This window comes from Sapajus apella, unplaced genomic scaffold (assembly GCF_009761245.1).
Source record: "Sapajus apella isolate SASKATOON/1434 unplaced genomic scaffold, GSC_monkey_1.0 scaffold5, whole genome shotgun sequence".
In the NCBI taxonomy this organism is placed as follows: Eukaryota; Metazoa; Chordata; class Mammalia; order Primates; family Cebidae; genus Sapajus; species Sapajus apella.
In genome coordinates this window covers 41,232,353-41,239,252 of record NW_022436945.1, presented here as the reverse complement: position 1 = coordinate 41,239,252, position 6,900 = coordinate 41,232,353, and positions in this window count along the sequence as shown.

Below are 6,900 nucleotides of genomic sequence, written 5' to 3'. Positions count from 1 at the left end.
CCTGGGTTCAGGCAATTCTCCTGCCTCAGCCTCCTGAGTAGCTGGGACTACAGGCACGCGCCGCCATGCCCAGCTAATTTTTTGTATTTTTAGTAGAGACGGGGTTTCACCATGTTGACCAGGATGTCTTGATCTCTTGACCTCGTGATCCACCCGCCTCGGCCTCTCAAAGTGCTGGGATTACAGGCTTGAGCCACCGCGCCCGGCCAGGTTCAAAAATTCTTAACAAAACATCAGCAAATCAAATCTAGCCATATATTTAAAAAAACAAAAGCACATTATATCTAAGTAGTTATTTTTCCAGCAAGGTTGACTCAACATTCAAAAATCAAGCAATGCAACCTGACAAAGCAGCAGATAAAAAAGAGCAACTATACAATTATTCCAATAGAGTCAGAAAAAGCATTTGACTAAATTCAACATCTATTCATCAAAACTTCCAATAAGTTAGAACTTCTTCAACCTGATAAAAAGTATCTATGAAAATCCTATAACATCATACTTAATGATAAAAAGCTATATAGTTGCTTCTCAAGCTCGGATATGAGCCAAGGATGTGCATTCTCGTTACTTCTATTCAACATTATATTAGAGATCCTAGTCTATGCAATAAGCCAACAAATAAATAAAAGGCATACAGATTGGAAAAGAAGAACCAAGACTGTCTTTATTCATAGTAACTTTATTACCTACACAGAAAAGGCCCAAATCTGTCAAAACCCACTAGAACTACCTTGTGAGTTTAGCAAGAGCACAGGTTACAAGGACAATATAAAAATTAATTGTATTTCTATGCAATAGCAAAGAACCATTGGAGATTAAAACTTAAAAATGATACATTTCATATTCTTTGATGTCATTGTAAATGACATCAAAGAATATGAAATACTTTGGGATACATCTATTAAAATATGATCAGGATTTGGATGTTGAAAACAATAATACACTAACGTAAGAAATTGTAATCAACTCCAAGAGGGCCCCAGTGGTCCTTGCCCCTGGTGTGAAAGTACTAGAATTACTGTTCTCCCACACTGAAGAGGGCTGAACTGTAAACTAATAGGATATTGTGGACATGGCAGTGTATGACTTCCAGGTCTAGGAAGGTGTGGCTTCCACCTTGCTATCTTGGGTCATTTTGCTGTGTGGAAGGCAGCTTTCATGTCATAAGGACACTCAAGTAGCCTTATAGAGACTCCCAATATTCGGTGAAGACCTGAGTCTTCTTGCCAATAGTCATGTGAGTGAGTCACACCAGAAATGTATTCTTCAGCCGCAGTCAAGCCTTCATATGACCACATCCCTCACTGACATCTTGACCGCAAGCTCATGAGAGACTCAGAATCAGAACAACCCAGTCAGACTGCGCTCACTGACCTGCAAAAATTCTGAGGTGATAAACTGTCATTATTTGAGCCACTAGGTTTTGGAGTCATTTGTTATGCAGGAATAGAAAATGAACACATGTTTTGGTACCTGGAAGTGAGATGCTGCCATAACAAATATTAAAAATATGACAGCATTTCTGTTCACGTTCTCTTACCCACCTGGGCAGATGAGATATTAATAAAGACACTTCCCAAGTGGAAAGAATGAGTGTGGTTTTAATGGCTCTTTTAAAATTCACAATTTTTATCATATGTTTATTATTTATAATTTTCAATTATAAATTATTAATGAAAATAATAATATGAAAGAATATAGAGTAATAAATGAAACCTCTTCCATCATTACTGCCCCATTCTGGTTCTCAGGAGTAATTAAGTTTCATGGGAGCCCATAAAAAGTATTATGTGATTCTTGAAAAAAATTTGAGTCATTCATATTTTTCTTATTGGGGAATAATCACTGCTAAATTCTGATGGGTATGTTTTTAGTGTGTATTCTGTACACAAGCACACACATGCAGATATTTCAAAACTTTTTGAAACACAAGCTTACAAAGAATTTTAAAGGCGGCTATAGTCTCGGGTACTCATTCTAGATCCTAATGAATTATTTTAACTGGATGGGTTAGATCTACATGTTACTCTAGTTTATTAGAATCTGACTTTTGATTTTAGGAGCTAGGAAGGTCAAAAGACGACACCACATATTCCATTATGTTCAGCAATATTTCTAGATCAAATAAACTGATTTAGATGATTTACCTTTCTTGAAACTCAATTTTGGTGTCTTCCTCCCACCCAGCCCCCATCAAGCAGTTCTTCTTTCATTCATAGTAGCGTTTAATAAAAAGCATAACTCAGAAAAAAAGAGAGCGTTGCCTCAGCACACATTAGAAGCTTATCTTCTTTTTGAAGCTAAGACTTGGAAAGCTGTAATTCCTATCAAAATGAATTATTAGTACCAGACTGTTGACTTCAGACTTTTTTTTACTTCTACTCTTTTTCCAGTGTTAGCTAGAAACATTTCATCTAGTCAAATATTAAACAGCAATTTGAAATACTCAAGAATGCTTTAAGAACTTGTTATAAGTGTCCTTACATGTGGAAGACTCACCCTGAATCACGCAAACACCTTAACAGTCACTCATATGAAACAGATTATGGGGGGTAAAAACTATTTAAAAGTATTCTTCATAATTTTGAATTTGTTAGGAATCAATTATTTTGCTCTTACGTGTTATGTTTTTCAAATTTATCATGTATTTTTGGTGCTCTTTGGAAAGCTCACTGCCGCTCTTGAACTCCAGGACAGAATCATCCTGAAGCTATAAAGTTTTTACTTCTAAATGTTGGAAAGATATTTCTGTCCTCATGAACCAGAGTTTAACATGATGTTTCTCTACTATGGCTGCACAGCAGAATCACAGTAGAAAACAAATAAACAACAACAAAATAATCTATTGATCAAATCTTCCCGCCCTCCTTCCCCCGCCCGCCCGGGAGATTTTGATTTATGGTGTAGGAAGATGCCAGGTACCAGGTTTTCAAAGCTACCCAGACCCTGCAGATTCTAATGTGTAGCCAGGATTGAGAATCACTGATTTCACATTAGTAAATAAATTATCTAATATATCTCAAATAAATAAGTAATAAAGTTAAAACTTAAAAATAAAATGATGCATATCTCCACCGGGCGCGGTGGCTCACGCCTGTAATCCCAGCTCTTTGGGAGGCTGAGGTGGGCGGATCACGAGGTCAACAGATCTAGACCATCCTGGCCAACATGGTGAAACCCCGTCTCTACTAAAAATACAAAAATTAGCTGGGCATGGTGGCACGTGCCTGTGGTCCCAGCTACTCGGGAGGCTGAGGCGGAAGAATAGCTTGAACTGGGGAGGCGGAGGTTGCAGTGAGCCGAGATTGCGCCACTGCACTCCCGCCTTCAGTCTCAAAAAATAAATAAATAAATAAAAAGCATATCTCATAAATACTCTAAGAAAAGGAACAATATATCTAGTGCATAGGTAATACTTTTCAAACATCTAAAATGCTGGTGTTTGCCTAGACATGTTATAATTACCTTGCTATTAGAAAGCAGGGCAGTGAATGAATAGAGACTGCTTAGCAATCTGCGATGTGTGCTCACGGAGCAGACCTCTGGCACTGTCGCAGGCTGCTGGGCACAGAGCGAGGGGTGAAACCTCATGGCGTGCCCCTGTCACAGTCACGCGCTGGGAGGAGAAGTTCTGGATTTCGAAGTGTGGTCGTGGAGAATCTTTTCAATGTCTCTTCAAGATGCTAATAATCAAGATTAATCTTTAGTGGTTGATGGATTCCTGACTGAAGAGAAGGCACTGGATTGTACAGTCTCTGAAGGGTTCCCACATTTAAATGAGTTCCATCTCAGAGGTGGACAACATCAAAGGGTCAATTGCCATGCTGTCCCATATGTCTTGTTGTCCCAAGTCACTATAGATGTTTAACCTCTGATGGTCTTATTTTCTTCTGATTATAGGCTGAAAGACGTTACACCTTTAAGATTGAAGATCAGGTCAGGAAGAAAAATACTGAGGCTAGGATTAGAGTTTGGGGTAAGAATACGAAATGGATTGATTCTTAAATATATAAGTCTAGAATTCTAGCCAAGAGATGGTCAGAATTTGAATGGTCAATTTAATGGAAGAATAAACCATAAAGGACAGATACATTGAAAGAAAGAATTGGCAAGATTGAGTAATAGTCTGAATGGTGGGCTGAAAGATAAGTAGCTTTTTAGTGATTGTTTTACCAGGAGATACGCTTTATTGAGATTAATAAATATAACCAGCTTAAGAGTCAGCTTCAGAGTGTAGACTTTGGATTCACATTGCTTTGGCTCAAATCCTAGATTCACAAGCTACTTGGGATTGGGCAAGTTACTTAACCCCCCTCAGCCTTAATTTCTGCATCTAAGAAATACGTAGGTTGATGGTGAGGTTTAAGGGAGTCAACACATGTAAAATGCTTACAATAGGGCCTGACACATGGTAACTCAATACATGTTAGCTATTATTACGATGATACTGTTGGATACAGGAAAAACTATTTCAGAAGAATGAAAAGCTTGTCATCAATTATTTGGAAGTTTAGAGAAAACAATTATGTAAACCACACTAAACTTGTCCTTCATCTCACAATATAATGAGAGAGACAGACACATCTACTCAAACCTGTTATAAGGCATAATATCCTGTAGGCCACAACAGATATTCTTGGAGCATGGGGAATATTGTGATCATTGATTGTTTGTCTCTTTAACATCCATTTCCCCCTGCTTCCTAGAAAAATACTTAGATTTTTTTTGAGGACTAGTTTTTTCTATTTTAATTATGTAGTTTTGCTGTTATTGAGCCTATTCTTAATTGCAAAGGTAAACTCTGATTGACATAGCCTATTAGATCCTTCCTGCCTCTTGGTTTAGAGATAAGGCAATGAGATGTAAGATGTGCTTAGGTCAAAGGATCTTCCCCTTTACTGCTCAAGAGACACTGTCTTTCTGTGGACAGTGTGGAGTGAGAATGTGCAGCCATTTGTTTTTCTATTATGAGGACAGCCTGAAAGCAGAATTGAGAAAATCACGAAGAAAAATAGCAGGATGACACAATGAGACTCTGGACCAAACTGTCTGAAGCCAGTCTGTAACTTACAGCAACATGATCCTATACATTCAAGCTAAAGTGAGTTGGTTTTCCTGTTGCGTACAACTTAAGGAACCCCAACTCCTACAGGCATGGAAAGAGTAAGTCAGAGGGGGTGAGGCGGAGGAGTAGGGATTCCAGAGATTTCTTGGGGCCTCGTTTTAAAGAGGGGCCAACTGCATATGGGCAGATATTGGAATAAAGCACATTCAAGGCATAGAGAATGCACTGAGCAAGAGACAAAGAAGTATAAAGCGTCTTCTGGAGGTAGCTAGTGAAATCTAGAAGGTTGAACTAAGAGTGTGTCCATGGTATACTGGGAGGTAAGTTGTATAAATAGGAAGCAGCAAAGAACAACACCTTTAAACACAAGGCTTAGAATTTGGGGCTTTGTGCCGTATAAATGGTCAACTGTCCAAGGTGAGGGACAGATGAACTTTGTGTTTTAGGAAGATAACTTTGGCAGTGGAGTGATGAATGGACTGGCAAATTCAAAGAAAAAGGTAAACTGGTCATGAGTCAAGGCAGTCTGATGAAGGAAAATAGGAGATGGAGATGAGGGAAGTAAAGAATGTAGATAAAATCAGATTTGAGAGGCAAAGAAAAGGCAGGGGAATACCATGGTTCCATGGAATGAAATATAAGCATTCAGAGGGACTTTCAGCTTGAGAAGGCTGAAGGAGGCAGGGTAGGTGTAAAGAGACAAAAAGTTCGGTTTTGGGCACTTTGAATTTAAGAAATGGGTGGAATATACACAGAGATGTCCAGGAAGAATTAGACATTAAAAGCTGGAGCTAGGGTAGAAAATCAGAGTTGGAGAGCACAATTTTTCAAGTTTTCTCCATAAGGAAGATAGTCAAAGGCAAAAGAAGAAATAAAATCCCTAAGAAAGTCATGGAAGAGTACAAGGGATGGTGACCAAGAATGGATGTGGAGATGCCTGTGTTTAGGGTTGAGCAAAGGAATGTCAGTCAGTGAAGGACATTGGCTGGTAGGTAGGAGTGTACCTATGAGTGTTTCGAGCTTCAGCAAAGACAGAGGTTCAGGAAGAGGGTGGACAATGGGATGGCTGTTGTGGAGATGCTGGCAGAGTCAAGACCAAGAAGTTATTGCCTCTGAGGAGAGAAGGTTCTTTATCTTTCAAGAACTTGTCTGAAGGAAAGGCCAAAGTACCAGAAGCAAAGTACCAGACTACTAAAGCTTGCTTTAGGGAGCAGTAAGCTCCACTTTTCTTAGGATAAGGAAATACATGCATTTTTGCATATACAAAGACCATTTTAATGATGAATATTTTTGATGTGGTGCTTTGTTACTAGAATCATTTTCTCCACAGCTGGATCTTCTATTTATATTATGTGATCAGATGCATGAAATGACTCCCTTTCAGCCTTTCATCTGCCTATAATCAGCCTGACCAATTTTGGATGATTATCAATTAGATCTAAAGCTGTATTTTTCATTTTATTTTAAAATTTCTCTTTGTGAGCCATTCCTTGGTGAATTTTTTATATTATTATTATGTGGAGCAAGGCAGTGATATATTAGAAATGAACGTTCAGAAACACTGCTCAAAGAAAAAAATTTTATTTGTGCCTCCAGGGACTTTTCACCAATGTTTTGGAAACTCTGGAGACTAAATTTAAATTTCAAAAAACATAAAACTTTTCTGCTGTCATTGACTTGCTATCAACACTGGTGAAGTAGTATCACTGGGAAACATTATCTTTAGTCCATAAAAATGTGAACAGTATTGCAAACTAATACAACTAACCTGGAAGTATATACATTCTTCTTGTGAGGGAATGGTCATCTTTAGCACTCCTCTGGGAACCAAG